The 27,851-nt window shown below is 44.4% G+C and overlaps 1 long non-coding RNA gene across 3 annotated transcripts; it reads left to right on the top strand.

Moving 5' to 3' along the window:
* Positions 1 to 227: 227 nt before the first annotated feature.
* On the top strand, positions 228 to 27,851 carry LOC134956683 (uncharacterized). Of its 3 annotated transcripts, none has more exons than XR_010186087.1 (10): positions 228 to 338; positions 6,903 to 7,005; positions 7,494 to 7,601; positions 14,185 to 14,287; positions 14,777 to 14,884; positions 20,100 to 20,926; positions 22,563 to 22,656; positions 24,914 to 24,990; positions 25,904 to 26,012; positions 26,544 to 27,851. It is a non-coding gene; the product is annotated as an uncharacterized LOC134956683 (long non-coding RNA). The 3 variants fall into 3 exon arrangements; XR_010186088.1 differs by having other exon boundaries at positions 24,914 to 25,019; XR_010186089.1 differs by lacking the exon at positions 20,100 to 20,926.

The raw sequence follows: 27,851 nt of genomic DNA, 5'->3' as shown, positions 1-27,851 counted from the left end.
AGGGTGCAGTTTGTCAAAGCAAATGTTTCTTTCTATTAATACATGGAGAGGGGTAGGAGAAATCCCGGTTCATACCTGCACGCAGCACCTGTAGATAGTCCCATCCCACTCCATAGCAACAAAACACAAGCAAACAAGTCTCCTTATCACAGTCCTGTTCTGCCTGACGCTGTCATGTTCTGCGCAGGTTCAGAACAGGAAGGGAGATGTGAAGTGTGCTAGGGGTGATGCATTGTATCACTAGTGGAATGACTGTGCATTCTACTATATCTCCTGCTGTGATTAATACCTGTACCCAGAATCTGGAGACTTGTTCCCAGCTGCTCCCAGTGTAATGTGTAAGTAATGGGAAATACGTCAAACTTACCTGGCAGGTAGTGTGTAAATATATTCCATTTTCATTCTCAGGTGGTATTTACATAGGCACTAACAGGCAGCGGGTTGGTGTAATGGTTAGCATTACTTCCTCACAGCATCGAGGTCTTGGGTGTGAGTCAGTGGCCCTAGCTGTGTGGAGTTTGTATGTTCTCACCGTGTTTGTGTGGGTTTTACTCTGGGCACTCTGTTTTCCTCCTGCAATCCAAATACTTACTGTTAGGCTCCACTGGGGCAGAGGCTAATGTGAATGGCCAAATATTCTCTGTAAAAAGCTGCAGAACATACTGTATGTGCTCTATATAAATAACTGTTGATACATAAAACTATCACATCCCCGGAGAGGTGCAATCAGTGGTGTCACTATGGGAGTGCAGGGGGTGCAGGCCGCATCCGGGTGTCAACCTCGGAGGGGGTGACACCAAAAGGCCATCTCATAGTGATAGGAGCCGGGTGCTGCAGAGTGATATTATCCTTCAGTGCCCGGCTCCTGTCACTGAGCAGGACATTGCAGTGATGTAATAGGGAATTCCTGTGAGACCACGCCCCTTTATGAAAGGCCACACCTAACTTTTGGGCCAGGGGTGGGTGGAGGGTGTATGATGGTGGTCATTCTGAGTTGTTCACTCGCTAGCTGCTTTCAGCAGCATTGCACACACTAGGCTGCCGCCCTCTGGGAGTGTATCTTAGCTTAGCAGAATAGCGAATGAAAGATTAGCAGAATTGCTACTAAATATTTTCTTGCAGTTTCTGAGTAGCTCCAGACCTACTCCTAGATTGCGATCAGCTCAGTCCGTTTAGTTCTTGGTTTGACGTCACAAACACGCCCAGCCACTCCCCGTTTCTCCAGACACTCCTGCGTTTTTCCCTGACACTCCCGGAAAACGCTCAGTTACCACCCAGAAACACCCCTTTCCTGTCAATCATTCACAGATCAGCAGTGCGACTGAAAAGCGCCGCACGAACATCAGCAAATCTACTAAGTTTTGTGTTAAATAACTTGCGTACCATGCACATGCGCATTTAGCAACAAATCGCAGCATAGCGAAAATCGGCAACGAGCGAACAACTCGGAATGACCACCGATGTGCGCACCGTGGGGTATATTTGCTAAAAGTAAATTTTGATTTTCAGTTGCTTTTGTGTGACAGGTATTTACTAAAGTTAAAATAAACTAAAAATTGACAGAAATAGAACTTTACACTTAAATGGAACTACAACAGAACCTTCAATACTTTAACAGTCCAATTCCTGACCCATAGCAACGAATAGTCGATTTGAAAATTGACTCAAAATCGACCTAACATTGGCCCAATATCACCATTCTCAATAGAACCATCAGAAATAGTTCTATTTGATTTTTTTTATCATGTAGAATGGTCTGAAACCTGAATATAATGGAAAAAACATGGAAAGGAAGCACGTGGGGCACTCCGCCTGCACAAATCATGACATTGAAAGGCACGGCAATGATAAAAAAAAATGGACATGCAAATTAGCCCAGGAATGAAGGTTTGTGGGTAATATTTTGCATGTTTTGACCAATATAAATGCTTTTGTAGAATTTTAGGTTAATCTATTTTAGGCAAAAAAAAATTATCGATGATTGATCAATTTTAATAGTTTTTTTTTAATGGATTTTGGTTTGAGGTTTGATGAATAGAATACTTTTTAGAACTTCAATTAGAACTCAGCAATTTTTAAAAGGAACTCAAACTTGACTTTTAGTAAATGAGCTATTTGTAATTAAAACATGGGGGTTGGGGCTGATATGCCGATGGTCAGAATACTGACAGCGGCAAAAGTCCCAACTCTGTCCTCCTATGAAGAGGGACACACTCCTGAAAGGGTGTGTGGGCTATGAAAAGGGCGTGGCTTCGCTGAGGATCCACGCTCACGAGCCACGCCCCCATTTTCGTCACTGAGGGGGCATGCCCAGCGCTCTGTGAGCTGCTGGCATGTCCCCTCTCCCATTGTCTGCACTGAATAGACGCTGTGCGCATGCGCACTGTGTCTATTCAAACCACTCGCTGAGCAGCGAGTACAGGAGCCTCCCAACTGCCCCCCCACCCCACCGCGGGACACTGCGGCCCGCGGGTGGGACAGTTCCCAAAAAATGGGACTGTCCCGCGAAAATCGGGACAGTTGGGAGGTATGCAGCAGCATCACAAAGCTTAGAATCCTGTCAGGGGGGTCAGGTAAGCATGCTATCCCTCCCCCGCTAAACCTCCCCCCTCTCCCCCGCCGCAGCCTAACCCTAACCCATGTGTTTGTCACAGTTTCCTGTGCCAATTGCCAGCATCACACAGCATCTCGGCGCTGTGTAATAACATTAATTATTGTGTTGCATAAAGATTTCAGTCTTTAAGTCAGTTATACAATAAGATGACTAATGACTGGTGTATTTAATCATCTTATATTTAAAGTTAGTTAAAAAACAAGGAATATGTTTGATCATACTTGTCTACTCTCCCGGAAGCTGCGGGAGGCTCCCGTTTTTTGGGGTAGCCCCCCGCGCCCCCAGAAAAATAGGTAAGTCTCCCGCATCCTGCTCGCATCCTAGTGATGCGGGCAGGATGGGGAGATACTCTCCTGAGTTCATGGGTCCATGGAGTGGGGAAGGGGTTAAAATGACGCAAATCGCGTCATTTTTTCCCCGCCCCCTTCCCGCGGACCCGCAAAACGCTGCGCTTTCCTGATGTGGGGGCGGGGCTTGATGATGTCACAGCCCGCCCCCGCCCCCTGTAGTCTTCTGCAGCGTCTCCACTCCGGGCTTCTCCCGGAGAGGAGACGTTAAAAGTAGGTAAGTATGTGTATGATATACTAGTCTGTAATAAATCAGGCATATGAGCTGGGGCCACACGAGTGGGTTCTGGTGCTCTGATTTCTTTAAAGCCCCATAGACCCCCATTGGGTGACATAATTTGTTAATAGCATTTGGCCGCATCGCTCAGCTGTGCAGATATCAGGACCTAAGTCTTCAGTATCACTACTTTATGTCTGTTTGTTTCTTTGAGAAAAAAATAATAATTGCAATAAATAATAATCAAACATATCTTAAGCTGTAATTTCTGCACTGTGGGGGTAATTCAGACCTGATCGCTAGGGTGCGTCTTTTGCATCCCTGCGATCAGGTAGTCGCCACCTACAGGGGGAGGGGGAATTCGCTGTGCAGGTGTGCGATCACATGTGCAGGAAAGCTGCACAGCCCAGTACTTACTCAGCTGCTGTGATGATCGGGGCCGGAGATGACGTCACGAATCCTCCCACAAAACGCCAGGTCCCTCCTGCGTTTTTCCAGACACTCACTAGAAACGGTCAGTTGCTACCCACAAACGCCCTCTTCCTGTCAATCTTCTTGCGATCGCCGGTGTGATCGGATTTGTCGCACCATCCCATCGCTGCCCGGCGCTTCCCATTGCGCCTGCGCATTGTGGTGCATATGCATGCGCAGTTCAGACCTGATGTGAAAACGCACAGCAGTGATCAGGTCTGAATTAGCCCCTTTATTATCTTATTACTCCTCACTAAAATAGGCGTGGCCTCACAGGAAAAGACGACCTTACACCCCAGTTTTTGACCCTGCAACAACAGACCTCGGCCACCACAGTTCCACACAGTAATGCCCCTTGCACCATATTATGCCATTCCTCCCAACATGACCCTCTCCAGGAGGGACACAATGCTCTGCTTCTGGACTTTTCTCTTACTGCATGATTGCCAGCACCTTTTTTGAACAGATTAATGGATAAGAAAGGTGTTCAGCACAGGTGATGGAAATTGTAAATTAAGAGGGAAGTCCAGGAGCAGAGTATTCTCTCCCTCCTGGAGATGGTCATGTTGGGAGGTATGTTATGCCCCCTGCACCATATTCTGCCACACACCGCAATGCCCATGATACATTATGCCCTGAAGCTTCTAATTACTTTTAAATTACCTGCTCATTGCCAGGGGTTTCATGCGCTGGGTGTCATGCTCGTTTCCAGGGGTTTCATACGCTGGGTGTCATGCTTATTGCCAAGGGCTTCACGCGCTGGGTGTCATGCTCGTTGCCAAGGGGGTGTATATCCGCTGCTCCTCCCTATTTCCTAGTACTCCACTCAGGGGGGTGGAGTTTTGTGGAATGAAAGAGGGAGGAGGGGGAGCAGAATGGAGCCACAAGTGTTGCGGCAGGCTCCCCGTGTGATTGCTTGGCTCACTTGCTGCAAGAAACGGCACTGGTGGGAACTAAATACACACTATACAGTTATCGGTCTGATCAGCTGATAATTGTATGATCAGCCCGATAATTGGATAGTGTGTATGCAGGAGCATTAGCTGATAGTTTCAAACAATCCGGCAACGGCCAGATAGGGAGCTTGGGATCTCGTTCCCAACCTCCCGATCCCATTGAAAACATCTGAAGAAAGTACACATTGAGCTAAAAATGGCTTCCTGTGTACAGACGCACTCTGATCCGATAATCGCTCTGCCAGGTCACAGCATTTAGCGGATCTGCAGAATTTATCTGCAGGTGTGCTCCCAGCATTTATTGTATGAACAGATGTAACATGCAGTGAATGCTCTGTAAAAGTTAATGGGATTTCAGATGTACTTCACATTACGCCTAAGCAGAGGTGGTATCCGTAGATTCTCCGCCCACAACGTGCAGGATACTGGAATTGCAGAAAAGTAATTGGGACACCTGCACTACGGCGGGCGTCATTCCCTTCCCTAGTGATTGTGAGCTGAGCAGTGTCTCCAGTGTGCAATAAGCTGCTTGGAAGTAGCGCGGCATGCAGGGAATATAGAGTAATAAATAATGCGTGCCAGCAGTGTGTATCACCGGCTGATGTGCAGAACTGGAAAGCTGCCATTCACCATTGGAGAGAGAAGGTTCATTCCCAGCTAAGAGCTGGAAGTTTCGGTTGTTCACATGTCAGTGCAGGTGAGGGGGCCCTATCACCCTGGGGCTCAGCCTTAGTCACCCCACCACCAGCCTCCTCTGACTGTTCTCTGCATCTGAAGACGTGGAGCTGTTCTAACAGGCTGTAAAATAAACCTCACTCAAAGAGCCAAGATTTGAATGATCATTTATGAATGCATCGTGAAATCACCGGTCTACCCTTTCACCCACCCACCACTATCCCCAACTAACAATACACATTATTTCATTGAAAACCATCATATAACTTTGGTTTCAGAAACAGTTTGACATCACTGAATTTAATGAATAGTTAGAAATGCTCCCTCATTTTTTCATCAAATGCAGTCACAGCTGAAATCAGTGTGTTGCATCTTAAATTATACACTGCAACCCCATGCCCCCCCCCCAACACCAAAACCACCACCACCACCACCACGCACCACCCCATTCCCCCCCCCCCCCCCCCCCCGGCTTTTGGTGAGGCAGACCGGATTCGCGGGAGGGTTGGGACTGGAGGTGGAAGCGGACCATGCTCTCTCTCACTCCTCTGCAGCAGCCAACCATGTTAGGAGGAAGAGGCTTCTGTAACAGGGGTGGGGGGGGTGGGGGGAGGGGGATTATAAGGGTATATAAACATTGCCGCATCAGCAGATGACACTGAAATAAATACCAGGGTGGCAGGAAACCGAGGGATTTGCTGCCGTCAAAGGGAGTATGGAATAGAAGATAGTTTAAGTAAGAGAAGGAAAACCACATGGGGAAGAGGGCCCTGCTCGTGAGAGCTTACATTCCAAAGATGCAAGCAGTACTGAAAAGAGTGGAGAAGTGAGACAGTAGAGACGTTGCCCGTGGCAACCAGTCAGCTGCTACCTATAATTTTATAGAATGCACTTGATAAATGTTACTTCAAAGCTGATTGGTTGCCATGAGCAACCTCTCCACTTGCTCACTTCTCCACTTATAGGAATATAATTGTTTATTATTTTTGTGGGAGACACATGAAAGCCATTCCTGCCTAATAAAACCAGTCACAACTCCAGTTACTTAAGATGAACAAGATCCCAAACAAAGCTCATCACTGAGGAGCTATAGAATGCCCCTTAGTGGTCCCTAAAAGCTGTCTCTGGTGTATACTTACCTTCTAAGCTGTGTGGCTTCATTGCTGTTTGCTCTTTTTACACATTTGAGTCAAATAACCACTTAGAGGTTTCAGTGGATCCAGGCGTTTCAGATGGGTGATGTTGGTAGTTGGGTGCGCCTTCATGTTAATAAAGAATTCTTCTCAAATTTACTGACAACCGGACATGTGTTATACTCGGCCTGATTACAGTGTATATTCCTAAAGAAATGTATTTGGTGATTAGGTGCTACTACTCTCACCTTGGTGCTTCTTACGTCTGCTCTCTCTCTGTGGTCTTGAGGTAAATGATGTTCATAGATATACAGCAATAAAAATATGGATTTAAAACATTTCTCGGTTTATTTTGTGACAATAGTATGTAATTATACCTTGCAGAAATGCTTATCACAAAACTTAGATATATTACAATTAAATAGTTCAGAATTTTCATCACAATGTCATTTGCTTAAAGGAAGTAAAATTTAGTTTTTTATTTTACAGCAACAGTTGATCTCCGCAGAACTCCATCCTCTACAGGAAGAATATTTTAATTAAGGACAACACATTTATCAAACATTGAATAACTCAAATAGATGCAATTATGGTAAGCAACGTAAATACCAGTAATAACGTAACCAACAAAACCTTACAGTGGTTCCAAATGTATATACTGTAGTCTTGAATCTCTATCACCCCATAGACCGGTCTATTAAATTACCTATGCTGTATAGTACCTAATGGCCATAACGTTGGTGCACATGAAGTCTCTAATGCTGATGCTTTTAAAGAACGAGAAGCAATTAGCAACACTTTCTTCTTTCTGCTTATACTAATCCCAATCCGAGTTTTGTAATCCTCTGTCCCAATCTCTCTCTCTGTGGTAAATTATATAATTTCTCCCTCGCTAATTAGATATGACTGAGTGCTACCAAATAAATCAGACAAGCATGTCAACTGAAACGTAATCCAGATTTGTTCGCTTGTAACTTTCTCTTAGTAGCGGTATTTTGCCTGACTCCATTTAACACTCTGACTCCTTTCTAGGATGAAACTCGCAAAGAAATGTAAAATAAACTTTTAATTTTATTTTAGTTGATCACCACTGATGAGAGGAGTTTCTGGAAGTAGATAATAGGAAAATCTGACCGGAGAGATTTCTGCGTTTGGTTAACTATTCTCTGTGCTGACCCTGAGACACTGGTAAGTATTTCACTGTGTATATGTAACATATTAATTTTGGCTGACTGAATGCCATTTATGACAGGAAGGTAGCGTCCAGTACTAACAGTCAATAGTAGTATAGCTATAACTTAAATGTTGCTTTAGATTGCTCCTCTATAGGGACCTGACCTATAGCACTGGAGCATATTATCTTCAGTCTAAAGCCCTTTGTGCTAGGGAGACTCTTTATAACAGTTTCCTATTGGGGTATTCTTCCTAATTCCCCTTCATCCTGAAGCCGTCTCCTATGACAGATTTTTAGGAGCCACCCTTAACCTTATTTGGAGTGCCAGTAGCCCCTTCCTCTCTCTCTACTGTCCGGCCTCCCTGCTGCTCTGATCGGGTTGGTTGATAGATTAATGCCGCCACCCAGAAGGTGTATCTGGGGCTGAGTCTATTTCTATCTGACCTCCTTTCCTGATGCCACTCTCACCTCACGGACTGTCTTCTTCTGCCGAGTCACCGCGATCCGGAACCTCTCAATGCCGCACTCAGTCACCGGAGCCAGTGTCGGGTAAGTCTGGAAATCCTTCTCCGCTCCGCTCAGCGATCGGGGGCTCCTTTCCTTTCCTTTCGGTCCCTTTATAACCTCAGTGCCTCAGACTGGTCTGTGTCAGCTCCTCCACTCTCCGCAGTTACCTCAGTCTCTCTTCACGATCTTTCTCCGCCTCCCTTAAATCAGCTCCGAGCTCAGTGCCCGGATCAGTCCCGCCGTTTCTTTCTCTGTCCACGCGCCGGCTTTTCTGTGCTATAACGGAGACCAGAGCTCTCCTTCAGAGACCAATGAAGAGCATGTAGCAGTCGCGAGCCCGTTCAACCCTGGGGCCGCCAACTGCTCCACTCGTCCCATTCACCCCCCACGAGGGCTATAAAATTACCTTGCAAGTCCCCTGCTCCCTGTGAGGACAACATCACCCTTAAACAAATTTATAAAAAATAAATTTTAAATACATTACAATTGTCATTAACTTATAAGGTTTCCATGCTAAAACAACAGGGTATTACATGTTTCCCCTCTGGAACTATGCGTGTCCTCACGCATCCGATAATTTTGTACTCGGATTACTTCATGAATACCTTTACAAGTACAGTAACTAACAATATATCCCTAAGTATCTTAATCACGATACCTTAGAGGTATTATACCTTTAGTACTTCGTTTTGACCTTCTATTTGCTGGGGTTGGTACCCCATTTTTGACATGACCATCCTCGACACAAGAAAAGTCATTATCTTCAAGCGAGTCTTCAGCCATGGTTTCTGGGGTCATACTTTTTACTGTGCTCTGTGGACCGGTGCCGCCCATAAACAACAGGAGCTCTATGGGATCATGTAGTGGAATATTTCCTGGAGTGGATGATTCGGCCGTCAGAACCATGTCTTCTTTCATCCTCGTGACTTCCATTGTGCAGGGTTTTAGTTGATCTCTGGATACAACTCTGACTGGTCCTTCTTGACCACAACGAATTCTATAGGTGTAGATGTTATCGACTGGAACACTAACCACGACGTATGGAATGTTTTCCCACATAGCATCAAGTTTGCTAGAGCGATGATTCTTTTTCAACCAAACCTTGTCTCCTTCATGTAACGGAAGGGGTCGAGCTTTGGCATTATAAGCTTTCTCCTGCCGTTGGTGAGCTGCCTCCATCCTTTGTTCCACAATTCGTCTGGCTGTTTCAATTCGCTGCTGATGTTCCCGTACCCAATCAACTCGAGGATCTACTGGGTCGATCACAACGGGGTTCAATTCCAAATCTCGGGGCAGCTTGCCCTGCCTGCTGAACATTAAGTAGTAGGGGGTGAATCCAGTGGAACAATGTTCGGTATTATTATATAAATAGGTAAGTTCAGGGAGAATGGTAGGCCACTGGGTGCGCTTTTCTGCGGATAGACTTCGGAGCATTCCAATGATGGTTCGATTTGCTCTTTCACATAACCCGTTCCCCTGTGGGTGATAGGCTGTGGTTCTTACTTTTAGACAGCCGTATAAAGTACACAGTTCATTGAACAGCTGTGATTCGAAGGCTGGGCCTTGATCGGTCAGAATTCGCTCAGGGTACCCATAGGGTCTTACAAAATGTTTTAAAAAGATCTCAGCCGTGGTTTTTGCTGTTAAGTCTTTGGTTGGAACGACAACAAGGAACTTGCTGTAATGATCAGTCATTGTTAACGCATACTGATACCCATTATTGCTGGATTCCAGTTTTACATGATCTAAGGCGACTATCTCCAAGGGCCGCCGACTTTTAATAGAATGCAGAAGATCTTTTTGGCTGTTGTCTGGATGCCTTTTTATATTGCAAGGTACACAGTCACGGCACCATTCCTCGATATCTTCCCTCATTCCGATCCAGAAGTACCTTTTTCGCAATATTGTCTCAGTTTTCTGGGTACCAAAATGTCCGGACCTATCATGATAGGCCTCGAGCAGACGAGTAGCCTGACGTTTTGGAACTACTACTTGAGTAATAGTTTGATGGGTGTTGGGATCTAGGCTGCTACATATTATCAGCCCTTGCTTTACCCGGATGCGATCTCGATGTCTTAATAATTTAATTAATTCTGGATCGGCTTCAGCTCGCTGTGTTTTGTTCAAGGAGCGCTTCTGCTGAATAAGTCTCATCAGTTCATTCAAAACTGGGCTCTCTCGTTGAATGTTTTCCCATTCCTCTGCAGATAAACCCAGATGAGGACTTTTGGATTGTGTAGGGTCATCAGCAGAGATTGGATCTGACGTTACAACCCATCCTTTATTCCCGGGACAAAACACCGGAGTCTCTACCTCCTCCATGTCGTCTTTCTCCACTTCAGGAAGGTCGGCAATGGGTAAACGGGATAAGGCATCGGCATTCCCATTCATCTTTCCGCTTCGGTAGTCGACTGTGTATTGAAAGTTGGCCAAACGAGATACCCAACGTTGCTCGAGTGCTCCCAACCGTGCATTGGACAGGTGAGCCAACGGGTTATTGTCGGTCATAATAATGACGGGCGAAGCAGCCAGATAGTTCTTGAATTTTTCGGTGATGGCCCACACGAGAGCAAGTAACTCAAACTTAAACGTACTATAGTTCTCGTTGTTACGCTCTGTTTTGCGAAGGCCTCTACTAGCATATGCTATTACCCTTTCACGGCCATCCTGCATCTGTGATAGGACAGCTCCTAACCCCCGATGACTTGCATCTGTATAAACTTGGAAAGGTTTTTCATAGTCTGGATAGGCGAGTAAAGGAGCAGTGACCATAGCTGTCTTAAGCAGTTCAAAGGCACGTTGCTGATCTTCACCCCAGGTAATTACAGAGGAACTCCTCCTTTCCCGTCCAGCCTTGCCACGCAGTAATTCCTGTATTGGAGCTGCCAGTTTAGCAAAACCTTGTACAAACCGCCTGTAATAACCCACAAATCCCAGAAAACTCCTGACATCCTTCACTGTCTTTGGGGTAGGCCATTCTTGTACGACGCATATCTTTCCTGGGTCTGGCTTGACACCCTCAGCGCTGACTATATGTCCCAAATATTGGACCTCCGGTTTGAGTAGATGACATTTTGCCGGCTTAAGCTTCAACCCTGATTTGATGAGTTGCTTGAACACCTCCTCTAGATGTTTGAGATGCTCTTCATAACTCTTTGAAAAGATGATAACGTCATCCAAGTACAGCAGGACCATTTCAAAGTTATGATGCCCCAGACAGTGCTCCATCACCCGTTGAAAGGTAGTCGGCGCATTGCAAAGTCCGAAGGGCATTCTATTAAATTCAAATAATCCCATTGGCGCGGTGAAAGCAGTTTTTTCCCGATCCTTCGGTGCCATCGGGATTTGCCAATATCCGCTAGTGAGGTCTAGAGTAGAAAAATAGGCCGCTGTCTTCAAGGCCGTCAATGATTCTTCTATTCTTGGCAACGGATAGGCGTCTTTATGAGTTACAGCATTCAGTTTGCGATAATCCACGCAAAACCGGAGGCTTCCATCCTTCTTCTTGACGATAACTAAAGGGGCTGCCCATGGACTGTAACTCTCACTGATGACACCTGCGGTCCTCATATCCGAAATCATTTTTCGCACAGGTTGATACATGGCAGGTGGTAGGGGTCGGTGTCTCTCTTTGATAGGAGAGTTACTTCCTGTGTGAATATTATTATACACCCCTTCAGCCATTCCAAAGTCGGAGGGGTTCTGACTAAAAGCCACCGAATTCTTTCGGACCAGTTGTAGCACCCCTTCTCTCTGCTCCTCGGGGGTGTTCAAGTCACCTATCTGGATTTCATCCCACCAAGGATTCTCACTTTCGGCGGCAGAGAAGCTTTTGGTCGTGGCTCCTTGATGCGCCGATGGTATGCCTTCATCCAATACATCTTGGAAATTGACTTGAGACACCCTTGCTACCATGCAATGTCGAAAGAGTCGTATAGGGTAGTTTTGGGGATTCATGATGCGAACAGGTACTCTGCCTTGTTCTACTCTCGCCAATGTCCTGGCTACTACAAATGGCTGCTGACCGTCTGGATCACAAGATTCTAGGAGAGCATCATAGCCTTGTCCGCCAGGGCTAATCCGAGCTTTGCACCAAACTACATGTTCCGAGTTGGGCATTAACATTACAGGTCGTCGATTGGCAATTCGTGCCTTTCCAACCTCTCCCCTGTCATTTACGAATCTCATCTGGCCCTCCAGTAGCCGAACAGTTTGTTGAAGTGTTCTCCGCTCTCGCGGAGCGGTTGTCTTCATTTCATGCGCAGAGCTTCAACCAACTCGTCGGGACAGTTTCTGAGGACATTCATCCCGAGAATGACTGGGGGCAGAAAATCATTTGAAACCGTCGTCACTAGACATCCTTGTCTGGTTAAGTTTGCTCGACCCACTTTCATGTCGGCCTCCCAGTAGCCACGGTAGGTGATAGGTTGTCCGTTACTGGCTAATAAATGTAACCATGTAGTTGGTGGAGTGACTATTGTATGTTCCTCCCAATGGTGGAGGAAGTCATGAAGCCGAATGGTTGAAACTTGAGATCCTGTATCCAGGAGAGCAGCCATCTTCACACCATTGATCTGAATGTTCAGGCGAGGACACTCACCGACATACCTTGGCCACCACTCCTTCGATGTCGGACCTATTGGTACATTTCCTCCCGAGGTTCGGTCCCCTGCCTCGGTGTCTCCTCGTTTAAAGCTTCATTTGGGCAATTCCTTTCAATGTGGCCACTTTGCCTACAACTCCTGCATATAGGCTGTCCATGATCATCAAATTGGTCAGTAGAACATCTGCCCATTCCCCTTGGTATATCCCATCGAGAACGATTCCTGGCACCCTTATCTTGCCGCCATTCCCGACGTCGTCTGACATTTTGGCCTTGACTCAACTCCTCGAGTTTCTGATCCATCCTAGCTAGGTGCAAGGTAAGTTCAGTCATTTTAGAGTTTAGGGTCCCAATTGGATCCTGACTAGAGGGAGCTTGTGCCTGTTGAGTGACTGCCTTAGGCAATGCAACCTCAGTTTTGTCGTGAGATCTTATTTCCTTTACCCCTTCGTCAGCCTCCACTGACACTTCATACTCAGGATCTTCACAGGAATTTAGTCCAAGAATTTGGAGAATTTCTTCTTTGAACTTAGAAAAAGAGCAATTTGGCTGTTGACGACGCACCATTCTCATTTGAGCCTGAATGGTTTCCCCTTGAGTCCCTTCAATGAAGAGGTTAATTAATGTCTCATCCGCCTGCTGTACTTCGCGTGGGTCCAAGGCTTGAACTGCCCTCATGGCTTCCTGCAATCCCAACGCAAAGTCCCTTAGTGTTTCACCACCTCTTTGTTTTCTAGCATATAGGTGACTTTTTAAATTGGAAATGGTTTTTAGGGCGAAGATGCACCCCAATTTTTCCAAGATGCCTTCCGCGGTCTCTTTTTCTTCTTCCGTCCATGCCTCTGACTCACGTAGCGCAGAACCTTTTAACTGTCCCAATACTATCTCTACTTTCTGAACCTCGCTCAGCTGGTACAACCTGAACATGGAACGCATCTTATTCCTAAATTCCTTAAGCTGACTGGTTCCTGGGGTACGCATGTCTCCAGAGTAAGTAGGAAGCCATGAAGCGCCAAAATAATATGGCATCGTAATAGGTGATGCTATCCCTTGGTTCTGACCTGCCGGAGATTGACCAGGTGACGCGGGCAATCTCCTCCGGGTGGATGTTGATGCAGGAGTCTGATGTTCCGGTGATTGCGACATTCTATCCTGTTCGCGGACGCCAAAATTTGTTATACTCGGCCTGATTACAGTGTATATTCCTAAAGAAATGTATTTGGTGATTAGGTGCTACTACTCTCACCTTGGTGCTTCTTACGTCTGCTCTCTCTCTGTGGTCTTGAGGTAAATGATGTTCATAGATATACAGCAATAAAAATATGGATTTAAAACATTTCTCGGTTTATTTTGTGACAATAGTATGTAATTATATCTTGCAGAAATGCTTATCACAAAACTTAGATATATTACAATTAAATAGTTCAGAATTTTCATCACAATGTCATTTGCTTAAAGGAAGTAAAATTTAGTTTTTTATTTTACAGCAACAGTTGATCTCCGCAGAACTCCATCCTCTACAGGAAGAATATTTTAATTAAGGACAACACATTTATCAAACATTGAATAACTCAAATAGATGCAATTATGGTAAGCAACGTAAATACCAGTAATAACGTAACCAACAAAACCTTACAGTGGTTCCAAATGTATATACTGTAGTCTTGAATCTCTATCACCCCATAGACCGGTCTATTAAATTACCTATGCTATATAGTACCTAATGGCCATAACGTTGGTGCACATGAAGTCTCTAATGCTGATGCTTTTAAAGAACGAGAAGCAATTAGCAACACTTTCTTCTTTCTGCTTATACTAATCCCAATCCGAGTTTTGTAATCCTCTGTCCCAATCTCTCTCTCTGTGGTAAGTTATATAATTTCTCCCTCGCTAATTAGATATGACTGAGTGCTACCAAATAAATCAGACAAGCATGTCAACTGAAACGTAATCCAGATTTGTTCGCTTGTAACTTTCTCTTAGTAGCGGTATTTTGACCTGACTCCATTTAACACTCTGACTCCTTTCTAGGATGAAACTCGCAAAGAAATGTAAAATAAACTTTTAATTTTATTTTAGTTGATCACCACTGATGAGAGAAGTTTCTGGAAGTAGATAATAGGAAAATCTGACCGGAGAGATTTCTGCGTTTGGTTAACTATTCTCTGTGCTGACCCTGAGACACTGGTAAGTATTTCACTGTGTATATGTAACATATTAATTTTGGATGACTGAATGCCATTTGTGACAGGAAGGTAGCGTCCAGTACTAACAGTCAATAGTAGTATAGCTATAACTTAAATGTTGCTTTAGATTGCTCCTCTATAGGGACCTGACCTATAGCACTGGAGCATATTATCTTCAGTCTAAAGCCCTTTGTGCTAGGAAGACTCTTTATAACAGTTTCCTATTGGGGTATTCTTCCTAATTCCCCTTCATCCTGAAGCCGTCTCCTATGACAGATTTTTAGGAGCCACCCCTAACCTTATTTGGAGTGCCAGTAGCCACTTCCTCTCTCTCTACTGTCCGGCCTCCCTGCTGCTCTGATCGGGTTGGTTGGTTGATAGATTAATGCCGCCACCCAGAAGGTGTATCTGGGGCTGAGTCTATTTCTATCTGACCTCCTTTCCTGATGCCACTCTCACCTCACGGACTGTCTTCTTCTGCCGAGTCACAGCGATCCGGAACCTCTCAATGCCGCACTCAGTCACCGGAGCCAGTGTCGGGTAAGTCTGGAAATCCTTCTCCGCTCCGCTCAGCGATCGGGGGCTCCTTTCATTTCCTTTCGGTCCCTTTATAACCTCAGTGCCTCAGACTGGTCTGTGTCAGCTCCTCCACTCTCCGCAGTTACCTCAGTCTCTCTTCACGATCTTTCTCCGCCTCCCTTAAATCAGCTCCGAGCTCAGTGCCCGGATCAGTCCCGCCGTTTCTTTCTCTGTCCACGCGCCGGCTTTTCTGTGCTATAACGGAGACCAGAGCTCTCCTTCAGAGACCAATGAATAGCATGTAGCAGTCGCGAGCCCGTTCAACCCTGGGGCCGCCAACTGCTCCACTCATCCCATTCACCCCCCACGAGGGCTATAAAATGACCTTGCAAGTCCCCTGCTCCCTGTGAGGACAACATCACCCTTAAACAAATTTATAAAAAATAAATTTTAAATACATTACAATTGTCATTAACTTATAAGGTTTCCATGCGAAAACAACAGGGTATTACACATGCGCACAGGGGAATAACCATTGCTATTTTCAGCCAATTGAATCACCAGCACAGCACTGATTGTGATAGGAGTATATTCTGCTGCCGATGTCACCTTGCTGTCACGCTCTAAATATGATCATTGTATATTGTGCTGGTGGTTTGGCCATTACAGAAATTAGCATCCCTCTCATAAACCCAAAACATGCACAATGACACAAAAGACAATCTTGGTACATTGGATATAAATAAGCAGAATGGCATCACACTGTAGCAGAAGAATAGGCACACTTGAATTACACGGTTCCCTGATTGTAACTGGCCCAAGACCATCCCTGACCTATTGCTTGGGTTCTCATCCAATACAGTGAACTTGGAGAGAGGTCCTGTTGGATACTGGAAAAAGCTTCCAGCCTAGGGAGGGCCATTGGTTGGTTATCCATCAATGGTTACCATCTATGGTACCATTGATGGATAACCTCGATGGTGGGAAACCATTTGTAAGGGAACCATTGATGGTTTCACCCATCGATGGTTACACCTACTTTAGTATTAAGTAAGTAGCAAGCCAATCAGAGCCTGGGGGTGTGGCTTTGTGTGTCAGGGGGCGGAGCTATGCTCTGTGTCCCTGACACTCTGAAGAGAAAATAAATAAATATTTAGCATCATCGATGGTTGATGGCCATCCCTATTCCAGCCTAGACAGTGAAGTCTTATATTTGGGATAAGGGCTGGTCATAGCCAGATCATGATTCCGGTAAACTAGGCTGTTGTCTGGGGCCCAGTGTCCACGGAGGGGCCCAAAATAATCTAATAAATTGTTATGTATTTTTGGGTAGGGTGACAAATGTTTATAATAAGGGAGGCTCAGACCAGTCTGTTGCTGAGGGTCCCATGGGGTCTTTACCATTTTCTGTGATTTGTGCTGAAAATGTCAACTCAAAATTTTGGATGGGGTATTGTCGTATTTTGAGCATTTCAGTGGGAATCAGTCAGCAGGAACACAACTTGTCAGATGCTGGATGGAAGTGGGGACAGGGAAGGAGAGGTCCGAGTGGGCAGTGATATGACTGAGATCTTGTCTGAGGCCTAAAGGAGACTGACTGGCCCCAGATATGTCTCAGCGACGGCTGCGTGACAGAGACACCTCGTCCTACAGGTTACAGTGCCCAGTCACACAGCAGGATTTCCTCACACGCAGATTACCACTGTGCTTAATGCACTGCACTTAGTCAGAGCCTCTCATAATGCTGAGAATATGTGCTGTAAATGGTATTTTTATGGTAAGAGATGAAGCAGGAGGCCGTGTGCTGACACTCCAATCCTTATGTTTAGGCCCTTAATGAATATTTTCTTTTAAAGCTGGTCTTGTTCTTCAATAAACTACTCTTGTAAACTGATACATAGGGAATTGCTCATGCTGTTTCCTATGGGAATATAATGAATGTACAACATTACACATGTGAAAGAACAGGACATGTTATTCGGGAGACTTTACTTCTGGTTTTCTCGCTTTTTTGACTCCTTGTCTAACTGTAACACCCCTTTTCCACCCAAAACCCACGTCCGAGCCGGGTAACTGAACACGGGTTTCAATTCGTGTCACAGCGGCTTGAAACCCTGTTCACACCACATGCTGCACCTGGGTTATTGGGGGGTCTTCTCTCTGCCGGCGCTTGGATATCTCTCTGTACCAGCGCTTGGAGATGACATCATCTCCGAGTGCTGGTGAGCCGGCTCTCCATAAGGTTTTAATAGACCGGGGTCAGATGAACTGGTCACCCGTTTACACTGCACCCTTACCCGAGCCCTTCCCGGCTTCAGCGCTGGTAGCTACCCGGGCCAGATTCCCGAGTAAGTGGACCTAGGGTATTTTTTGGTAACCTTTTCCACTGAGCCGCAACCTAGTTAGACTTGGCGATAAGTCGGGTTAATACTGCAGTGGAAAAGGGGTATAACGCTCTTATCTGTGTAGTGCAGCGCTAGCCAGGATCTGGAACACTTACAGTATGTAAGCAGAAGCTCAGGACCAGCATGAGAAGATGGACAGCCCATTATATACCCTTAGGAAAGATCAACTGACCCAAGGCTGGAAGAGTCTACTGTGGGAAAGATCTCATAGTGTTCTATACTAACCTAACAGTTACATCATACAATATGTGGCTGCAGCTTTTCCTGGCAGACTGTACAGTTACAGAGAGGGATGGACAGGGACCAGTTTTGGAGAAATGGGACTTAAGATCTGTGTTGTGTGAGATGATCCTGTGCAACACGGAACTGGAATCTGCAGAGTATTTCCCCATACTTCCTACTCAGACCAGAACTATTCCAGGTATCCCTGCCTGCTTCCTTCCCTGAAAAGATTGCAAGAAGCACCTCAGGGGTTCTATGCTGTTGATGATATACATCTTACTTAATCAAGATTAACACTCCAGCTCCTAACATTACCAGGAAGCCATGGCAAAATTAAAAAGAAGGGAGAATTTTCTCACAATCAGAAAACAGTATTAGTGAACAGAATCTTACACGATATTTCTATTCAGCATCATGATAAGCCCCAGGCTTTTATTGTATCTATGATGGCCTGTCCTACAGAAGAACGTCCTGCCATGGAATTTCAGATAAGTCCCATCTGTAAAGGTATTTTTAAAGATATAGGGGAACATTTACTAAGCAGTGATAAGAGCGGAGAAGTGAGCCAGTGGAGAAATTTCCCAATCAACCAATCAGCAGCTCTGTATCATTTTATAGTATGCAAATTATAGATGTTACTTCAGTGCTGATTGGTTGCCATGGGCAACTTCTCCACTGGCTCACTTCACCGCTCTTATCACAGCTTAGTAAATGTACCCCATAGTCCCTGCAAACCTTATTTTTCCTTCATGCGTTTTGTGTACACACGTAATATAGCTGCTAATTTCCTAATATCCAGAGTCATGTCTCACGTATTAATGACACTAGTAGGGTAAGTGGCTTTGGACGGATCTGGCTGTAGTATGTGCATAGCAGAGAATTTAGATTGTACGTTCCAACGATTCGGGGACTAAATGATTAAACATTATATGGAAAGCTGCATAAAAGTTTAGAACTATATAATTAAAGGTTATAAATAATAATATTTACACCAGATAACATTTTACTGCTTTGTGAGGTTGTACATGCAGCACCCTACAAGAGATACGGTTCTTCTTACCTTGTCTATAGGGGGTACATTTGCTAAGGTTCAATTCTGCTATTTTGGACGTTTTGGTTTTGTAAACCGACCATTACTAAAATCAAAATCAACGGCATCCTTCATTCCCCACAGAGTATTTCTATTACCTAGGAGACTGTAAGTGGATTACTCAGACCATTGGCCAGCCCAGGTTGATGTAAGTGAGAAGTGCCTTTCTCAGATGATATCACAGTTATCTTGTTAACCATCTCGCATAGGGATGGTATCGGGACAGAGCGGTGTCGGGATTCCGGCGTCTGTATTCCGACTGCCAGAATCCCTATTGCCGAGATCCTGACCGGATTCCCTCGCATAGGCCAGGTGACCTTAATCAGTGACATGCCTCATAGTTTGCACTGTTCTTTAAGGTGGACCCCCATAATCATCGTTGCACAGCCCTTTGCTTTCTACCAACTGAGAAACTATTAATGCATTAGATTCTGACAGTTATACTGCTTGTAATTGGTGTAGCCAGCTGCTGCTCTAGGACCCCAGTGAATGTTTTTGGAGGCTGGTGGTAGGGAAATTAGAATATACAGTATTTTCCACCTGGGCAGTGACTGATGTGTCTCAATAAATAATCTGGTATTCATATGTTGGCACTGCTCAAATAAGTGATAATAAGAGCTGTAATGATACAGTGGAGGGATATATAATCTAATGTAAAGACAATTATCAAAATCAACATACGTCATGGCTATAGAAGTATCAGCGAGGAGTTCAAAGTGCCCAAACGCCAAGCTTTAACAATCTACTGCAAAAATGTTTTTGGATTTTGCTCGTATTATTTTTATTTGTGGTATTTTTATTTAACCCTTAGGAAATACTAATGTGCAGTTGTTTATGCCCAAGACCCTTTACATCACCCTGGTCACCCGATGCAAGTGCTTTGCTTACAACAAACGTCCCTCTAACTTTCCTATTGTAGCATTAAGTAATTTGTTGTTGTTTAGCACCATCAGTCTCATGAATGGGTTTGTTTATTCCAGGAAACTGCAACAGAAGAATAAGTGGAATGTTTGGAAGCAGAAACCTTTTGTCACTGGTGAAAGGAGTCAAATTGGGGAGTCTTATTATTATTATTATTATTATTATCCTTTATTTATGTGGCGCCACAAGGGATCCATAGCGCCCAATTACAGAGTACAAAAACAAATAAGCAAAACAAGAAAACAGTGATTTATGGTGGGTACACACCAGACAACGTACTCTATGAGCGATGTCGTACTCTATGAGCGACGTCGCCTAGTGTTTCCCCCTTCCGGGCCGGGCGGTCGGGCATACACACTGAGCAATATGACGTTCATATCGCTCAGTGATGTCACGCAGTGGTCGGCCCGTGCAAGCAGCTCTTGGACGACAGTCCAGATTAAGCTGCCTGCACGGCTGACAGCGAGGGTCGTTAACGGCCCACAGGGTCGCGCATCGCTGGTCGGTGGCGGCATACACACTTGCCGAGAAAACGAGCGACGTCGCTCAGGAAGGGTGAAAATGAGCGAGGTCGCTCATTTTCTTGGCAAGTGTGTATGTACCATTACAGTTGAAGACAATATAGGACAAGTACAGGGTAAATAAACATAGCTACATCAGCAGACAACACTGACATAAGTATCGGTGGTAGAAAACAGCGGGATTTGGTGTCGTCGAAGATGGTTTAAGTAATAGGCAGAAAAGCACATGAGGGAAGAGGGCCCTGCTCGTGGGAGCTTACATTCTTATGCTCAAATAATACAGAATTCAAGAAAACTTTTATTTCCCCTAGGAAAAGAGAAGCACAAGTGGACTGACCACATCTTCATCTAGTATAAACAGAAACGTAAGGTTCTATTCAACTTATTTTAATGACAAAATAGCTAGAAAAATGCTAATTCCTTGTATTTGTTGTAGACAATATACAGGTATATGTCATATTTTACTGTACCACGGCCTTAGTTTATAATCATGTAAAATTAGCCAGATCCGGACAGAGTTGAGTCTTTCACGCTCAGGGCGGGATGTACTAAGGGAAAAATGCGGTAAAATCCCCGTTTTCGGGGGTTTTACTGCATTTTCAAATGTACTAAGACCCCACTGCCGTTTTTTTTACAGCCCAGGGTATCGCCATCTCTGGATGGTGATACCCTATAGAAGCCTATGGGCTTCTTATCGCCTGCCGCCACAACCCGCCGCAGACGCCGACCCCCCTTCCCTCCGGCATACCTTACTCCAGGCAGCCTGGACCCGGAACGTAATCTCCTCCTTCCCCTAACAACGCAGCCGGAGGTCCTTCCGGGTGCAGTGGGGAGAAGGAGGCGCCGGGGACAGCCTGCTGCCTTGTTCCCGGCAGCTGAGGAGGGGAAGAGCCCACGGAGGTGACGGAGACCTTACAGGTATCGCGGGGGGCATCCGTACATATGCGATCAACATCGCTGTGATGGGCGGCGAGGGGCCTCGATGTATGTTAATAAATCCCACCCTCAGTCTGTATTAGTCATAATGGAAAAGCGTAGAGGAAATTTTGTGGATGGATTTGAAGTGGAACTAAAGCCGAACAAAAATATTTTGATATGCTGTGGAAGAGAAACTATTGTCTTACATAGCCTTAAATCTCACAAAAGCGCTGGTTAACCAGATAATGAGTCAGAAGTTGCTTGCTACATGCTGCTGTGTTCTGACACATTTCTGTAGACATGTGTAGTCACTCACTTTAATTAATTAAATAAAAGCCTGGTGAGCTGAAATATATGTGACAGTCTGTTCAACTTTATTTTATTCTTTATATACACTACAGGTATATCCTAAATTCTAAAATACAGAATATTCGGGGGGGGGGGGGAAATAAAATATTTTTTTGTTGGGAGGGGGGGGGAGTGGGGCGTGACTGAGAAAGTTACACCTTTGCTTTCTGCTGATTCAATGGGCAAAACCATGTGCACTGCAGGTGGGGCAAATATAACGTGCAGAGAGATTTAGATTTGGGTGGGATATATTGTTTCTGTGCAGGGTAAATACTGACTGCTTTATTTTGACACAGCAATTTATATTTTAGTTTGAACACAAACCACCCAAATCTAACTCTCTCTGCACATGTTATATCTGCCCCCCCCCCCCCTCCCTCCCCTGTAGTGCACATGGCTTTGCCCATTAGAGAAAAATTTTGCTGCTGCGATCAGGTCTGAATTAGGCCCAATGTACACAAACTTTGTTTAATGCACAAAATTATTAAAAGTATTGTATAAAATGACCTTTAGGCTCTGTGTATAAGGTGTATATGAAACATAAATGAATTCTGTGTTTAGACTTGGGTCCCTTGCACAAGATATCTCATTATGGTATGTACATATTCTAAAATACGGAAAAATCAATATCCTAAGTACTTCTGGTCCCAAGCATTTTTGAATGTGGGAGTCTCGACCTGTATTACAATATCAATTACATTGTTATATAATTGTCTTTGTTCTCGGAATATACAGGACCCCTATTCAGAGAGAGTGAAATGACAGGAATATCGGTATCTCAGTTGGAGAGAGAATTATCCTGTTCCAATGGGAGACGGCAGCACAGCAGGTAACTTAGGTGAAATAAATACATGAATAAAATCTATCTATACAAAGCTAACATTTTTAGATTGAGTGGATTAACCATTTCATTTCTTCTTATTAGCATATAATAAGTACTATATATATATATATATATATATACCGTATATACTCGAGTATAAGTCGACCCGAATATAAGCCGAGGCACCTAATTCTACCACAAAAACCTGGGAAAACTTATTGACTCGAGTATAAGCCTAGGGTGGGAAATGCAGCTCTAGCCGTACACAGCCCTCAGTGCCAGATATGCCCTCATAGTGCCAGATATGCCCCCACAGTGCTGCCAGATATGCCCCCACAGTGCTGCCAGATATGCCCCCACAGTGCTGCCAGATATGCCCCCACAGTGCTGCCAGATATGCCCCCACAGTGCTGCCAGATATGCCCCCACAGTGCTGCCAGTTATGCCCCCACAGTGCTGCCAGTTATGCCCCCACAGTGCTGCCAGATATGCCCCCACAGTGCTGCCAGATATGCCCCCACAGTGCTGCCAGATATGCCCCCACAGTGCTGCCAGATATGCCCCCACAGTGCTGCCAGATATGCCCCCACAGTGCTGCCAGTTATGCCCCCACAGTGCTGCCAGATATGCCCCCACAGTGCTGCCAGATATGCCCCCACAGTGCTGCCAGTTATGCCCCCACAGTGCTGCCAGTTATGCCCCCACAGTGCTGCCAGATATGCCCCCACAGTGCTGCCAGATATGCCCCCACAGTGCTGCCAGTTATGCCCCCACAGTGCTGCCAGATATGCCCCCACAGTGCTGCCAGATATGCCCCCACAGTGCTGCCAGATACGCCCCCTCATGATGCCAGATACGTTCCCTCCCCAAGTGCCAGGTATGCCCCACAGTGTTGTTACTTACCCCTCCGTCGATCCCGCGCTGTCTTCTGGAGGGACACGAAGCGCACAGCACGCGCCTCTCCTGTGTCCCTCCTGCATCTTCGGCGGCCGCGGCAGGTCTATTAAAGGAAGTGCCGGTTCGTGATCAGAGGTCACGAACGGGTACTTCCTGTAATAGAACCGCCGCTGCTGCCGCCGGAGATGCAGGAGGGACACAGGAGAGCCGCGCGCTGTGCGCTCCGTGTCCCTCCTTCACACTGCTCTGCCTCTGCCTGTCACTGACTCGAGTATAAGCCGAGGTGGCTTTTTCAGCACAAAAAAAAGTGCTGAAAAAGTCGGCTTATACTCGAGTATATACGGTATATATATATATATATATAGTTAGAGACAAAATATATCAGAAGTAGAGGAAGTAATTCGAAGAAGAAATAAGCTAAATGTCTATTGGATTGATCAGTAATCAGGTAACTGTATGGGAGAATTCTCATTAGTCTACTACATAGGTTCTCAAACTCGATCCTCAGGACCCCACACAGTGCATGTTTTGCAGGTCACCCAGCAGGTGCACAGGTGTATTAATTACTCACTAACACATTTTAAAAGGTCTACAGGTGGAGCTAATTATTTCACTTGCGATTCTGTGAGGAGACCTGCAAAACATGCACTGTGTGGGGTCCTGAGGACCGAGTTTGAGAACCTGTGGTCTACTACAACCAAGTGCCCAAGCAGTTGGAGAAGAAGAGAGGTTTTATTATTATTAATATTATTATTATTATTATTATTATTATTATATACCATATATGAACTTGGCCCTTGTATGGCTCACCTCCCACAGTGTAACCTTCAAAGTGCGCCCAACATGGCTGCCCCATATGGTACACTTGTGGATGGGATGAAAAATACATGGACCTTGTGGTTTTGTTGGAACCCTACTCTAAACTGTAGGACTCCGAAATCACCCCCATTTTGTGTCATCTCTTCTAGGGGTAGACTATTCCACCCTGGGTAATCCTACGCTGAGCGCCCAAGATGGCTGCTGCACTTGGTACCTGTGAGGGTGGAATACACAACCCTTGGAAGTTATTACCCAAAATGCCTACACCAATCCTGCATTCTGCTTTCTGTGTGCTTAAGGTTTACTTTTATGTCTGTGTGGCTTATCTATTGTTGTATTACTCAAATCCTCTGTATCATGTGCATTGTTTTGATGTCTGTAAAGCGCCTTGAGTCCTGTTGGAGAAAGAGCGCTATATAAATAAAATTATTATTATTATTATTATTATTATTATTATAATAAGAATCAAGATGCGTACAGTTTGAAGGTAGAGGGGAATATTTCTATGGAGGAAGTGACTGATGCCATCAGTTTATATAATTACCAGGTCCTGGGCAGGCTGCCATGTGTCTTGTTCTGATTGAGGAGAAGAAGCAACAAGAAGCTTCACATTCCGGGAAATTGGTAAATCTGGAAGCATCACGTCCCCCATGGTAACCTATGGGGGTTGCGGCTGCTGGTGGGAATGGAGGGATCGCAGCAGATATATGATATATTTGTGGCGGTCCCTCTGTGATACATTCAGGGTATACTAAACATTTGCAGTGCAAATATTCAATGATAAATGCAAATATTCAATGATAAATGGGCCCCCAATTGTACAGGGACTAGAAAAAGTACACATTTTGCAATTTTTTTCACATTTTATTTTATTAGATTTTGCAATCAATATGTATTTATTTGGGGGATTCTCACCACTGATTTTCTCAACATACTCATTAATGTAAAATGTATATATAGATAGATAGATAGATAGATAGATAGATAGATAGATAGATAGATAGATAGATAGACAGACTGACTTTATTATAAAAGTAAGTTTTTCATCCATTTAAATACAGTATTTTATCATTCCCAAACTGATTAAAATTAAATTTACAATAAATCAATTTATGTCTGAAATTGTATTATGAATATATATATTTAAAGTTTGTTTAATAATTGTGAATCATATTTTGAACACAGTCTCAATATGTAAGCACAAATTAGGGATTGTTGTTTAGTCACAAATTAAATACACATGTATTACAGCATGTCTGCATAATAATAACTACACTTGCTTATTATATATATTTTATACATGGCCAAACTGAGCGTGTGCGCCGATTTTCCCATTTGTTTTCCTGATGCAATACACTAAAGAGTTACCCAATATCACTGGTGTTTTATTCACAATTAGATTAATTTGACCAGGTTGGAAAAATCGAAAAGCAGGTAACAAGAATATGAGCAGAATATTATCACCCTGTGAAACGGTGGATGGTTTTATTTGTCTGGATTTAAATGATTTATAAGCAAAAGATTATCTATTGCATAGGATATAATCCCACAGGACGTAGCAGTTTCTTCTTTGCATGTAATACAGTGAAAAATAAAGGAACTTGGTGAGATATGAGGATGACTGGGAATCTCTGGATGCGTTTCAGGTAAATCACTTAATTTGACTAAATCCGGTTTCTGACTCACATTTAATAACAGCTGAAACTGTCCTTACAATTCCTTACTCAGCTGGTTACAAGTTTTAGCTAACTGAAATGAGTGGGTATCTGGGGAGACTGTGTTTTGTAACACCGGGGGCACACAGCGTCCTAGTTATACTAGTTTAGGGATAAATTCTGCAGACACCTTAAAATTAAGTGACCGACTGACAGACCCTGCACCATTAATTAGTTCAGCATGATTATATGTAAATAAACATGGCTACATCAGCAGACGACACTGACATAAGCATCAGGGTGGCAGAAAACTGCGGGACTTGGTACCGTCAAAGATGATTTAAGTAAGAGAAGGATAAGCACATGAGAGTTGAGGGCCCTGTTCGTGAGAGCTTACATTCTAAAGGGGAGGGGCAGACAGACGGGGTAACACAGATGAGGACATTTGTAAATAATAAAGATATTTGGTCACATTCTGACATTAGACCCATCCAGATAATTCCCAACCCAACGTTCTTCCAGCAGGTCCAGCTGAAGCACCTTTCCAGGTTGTCTGGCCTCCAATTAAGAAAAGCTTGGAACTACTACGTGGTGAGCAAGAAGAAGTAATACAGTTACTTGAAGCCCTGAGTCATTCTCTTGCATTTTCATTCCACAACAAACTTAAGTAGAATGCACAACAGAATGCACCCTTTGGAAGCAGACCAAGTAAAGTTGTGGGATACGGCACTGAAATGCGCCTTATTTGTGTAGATCGTATGGCTACAAGAAGATGGAGAATTATTGCTCAAGGCTTTGGGGGGTAGTAGATTCCTTGAATAAGGCTTTCAACTTCAGTTACATTTTACACTGATTCCATCAATTTGAAAATTACTTGGGAAGATCATAGAACACAAGGTTCTATTCATTATACTTCTTTGGCACCATGATGGCAGCTACAACATCATCAGATTACTATTGAATCTGTCAACACTTCTTTGCTTGGTGTGCATCTCTGGGATATTCCATACCTGCCCAGTCGTGTGAAACAGTGTGGGATCTCTGGCTGCAGGACAGTCTAGAAAAATGTTGACGCATTGAAGGTGAAAGTTTTGCTTTGTCAGCATTAATGGACATTAATTGGCCAGTGGAACCATTAGTCTGCAGATTAAGTAAAGTAGTGATTCATCCAAATACTCAGATTAGATCATAAGTTTGGATCATCAAAATCACCACACGATCTTCCTGTGATTCTTCAAGCATTGATGGAAGTGCATTTTAAAACCATGGGGTCCATTTCTAGGTATGACATTTCACTTGTGATGAGTTTTCTGCTAGCCAGAGAAGTGGGTGAACTTCAAGTGAAAACCCCCTACTTGTCCTTCAAATAGGACAGGAGATGTTTCACCCTGAAGTGGTGTCAACCTTTTATGAGAATCAGGATATCGTCCTTCCATTGCTGGTTCCAAACTTTAAGATCCCAAAGAAAAAAGATCTGATGACTTGGAAACAGACAGGTGCCTCAACATTTATATTGAAATAAATCAAAGCTTCAGGAGTTCTTAATCCCTTTAACTTTATGAAAAATCAAGGTTCTCCAACTTCTAGAAGCACTGTCTCCAAGTCCTTGGCTGGTTCAGGAAATATATTGTTGTTGAAGAGCCATTCAGTCTCAGAGAAAGTTCACAGAGTCCTCTCTGCCTCCTGTGCATGTCAAGCCGTAGTTTGTCTGGATGAGATATGCGGGGCCAGAGTATGGTCTGCAATTAACACATTTGTTGATCATTACAAAGTTGATACTTTTCAAGTTAATTTTGACAATAAAGTTTTGAAAGTCATTCTCTGAATAAA

This window comes from Pseudophryne corroboree, chromosome 9, assembly GCF_028390025.1.
Source record: "Pseudophryne corroboree isolate aPseCor3 chromosome 9, aPseCor3.hap2, whole genome shotgun sequence".
NCBI lineage: Eukaryota > Metazoa > Chordata > Amphibia > Anura > Myobatrachidae > Pseudophryne > Pseudophryne corroboree.
Note: the sequence above shows the minus strand (reverse complement) of the source record. Positions and strands in the feature narration are given on the sequence as shown.